Here is a 1,442-nt window from a genome sequence, read left to right on the forward strand (position 1 = left end):
GGAGGAGGCGGCGGGTGGCGTCTCCTAGGGGCCAGGCCAGGAAGGATCCCAGATGGAGGAAGAGAACAGATCCCAGGAAGAGACAAACTTCTGCAGTGAAGGGGGGGGGAGGGTAGTAGATACGAGCGGGAGGACTTGGGAGATCCCCCCCGCGCTCCTGGGGCACCAGACAGACCTCGTCACAAAACAGGCCAGGAACACGGTGGAAACCACAAAGACTCCAGGGAGGCCTGAGGGTACGAGAGAGGAATCTCGAGGCCGAGCGTGCTGGGGGTCACGCACAGCGCCCTACTAGGTGAACTGGTTTCCCGTGTTTCAGCTCCTCTGGGCCCCATCCCTACAGCTGTGCAGTCGCAGGAATCAGGAAGCCACGAGGACAGAAAGCCCCTATCCTCTCTACCTTATCCTACCTCTCTCGCAGAGCCCTCTGTGACAGTGGAGGGGGGCCGTCGATGGCAGCCCCACTGAGGCTGACGTGGGACCGTGGAGATCGGCTGTATTCTACTTCAGTTCTCCCCCAACTACCACCACCCTTGCAGCAACCTCTGGGGCAACAGGAAGCAGCTGCTCAGTGTAGCCCCCACCTGGTGGTAGGTCAGGGTGGGGGAGGAGAAAAGACAGACTTAAAAGGCCAGAGAGAAATTAGGGCGAAGGAAGGCGTCTTAAAGACCCTCCATCGCGGCCAAAAGTGGGCTTTCCTTGTGTAGGGGCTAGCAGTCAGTACTGGTGAATACTAATGCTTGAATCTCACCAGCTTAAGTGGGAGGACGAGGGTTAAAACTCCACGGTGGGGGAGGGAGGGAGTCTTGGCCTAAGGTATAGTCTCAGCTCTCCTTGGAGCTGGAGCTTGCCGGTGCTCAGGGTCCCAGGGTCTGCAGCCTCACAGGCTGAGCGCTGTCTTCCCACCACCCCGGTACTGTTTCCCCTCCTTTACCCCCGGATGAGCAAAGGTTAGGCCCCACCCCTGCTGAGTCAGCCAGGGAGAGAACTAGGCATCCCTCAGGCCTTCCCCGGGGCTGGTCCCCATACTCACCCATGTCTGGCTGGCGGAGCTCCAGGCTGGGACCACCCAGCTCCTCACTGTCCTTGGATCCCCCTTCACGTCAAGGCAGTTGTTAAGTCCTCCCAAACTGTGAGCCGGGAACTAGCAAGAATCAAAAAGCCAATGTATGCTTCCTGCGAACCACACAGCCTGAACTGCTGTAGGGTGATGTCCCTGTGTGACAGACTGGGGTGGGGAGGGAGGAGGGAAGGGCGGGGCTTTCTCTGGGTGGAGAGAGGGAGGCGGCGAGGACAGGGCAGACCAGGAGGAATATGGAGGAAGGTTAGAACTGTGTTGACACTCCAGTGGCGTGGTAGAAGAGGGCGGTAGAGGGAGAAGGAAATAAATGCGGCTAAGGAGGAGAAGGTTCTAGATAAATGCTGAAGGACATGAAAGTGTT

At 58.5% G+C, this 1,442-nt stretch overlaps 1 protein-coding gene across 1 annotated transcript in view; it reads right to left on the reverse strand.

The window, feature by feature from the left end:
* Positions 1-1,442, reverse strand: part of BAZ2A (bromodomain adjacent to zinc finger domain 2A) — a 49,994-nt gene that overhangs the window by 47,193 nt on the left and 1,359 nt on the right. The window lies entirely within an intron of this gene.

Source organism: Tupaia chinensis, unplaced genomic scaffold, assembly GCF_000334495.1.
Source record: "Tupaia chinensis unplaced genomic scaffold, TupChi_1.0 Scaffold143970_1, whole genome shotgun sequence".
Taxonomy (NCBI): Eukaryota; Metazoa; Chordata; class Mammalia; order Scandentia; family Tupaiidae; genus Tupaia; species Tupaia belangeri.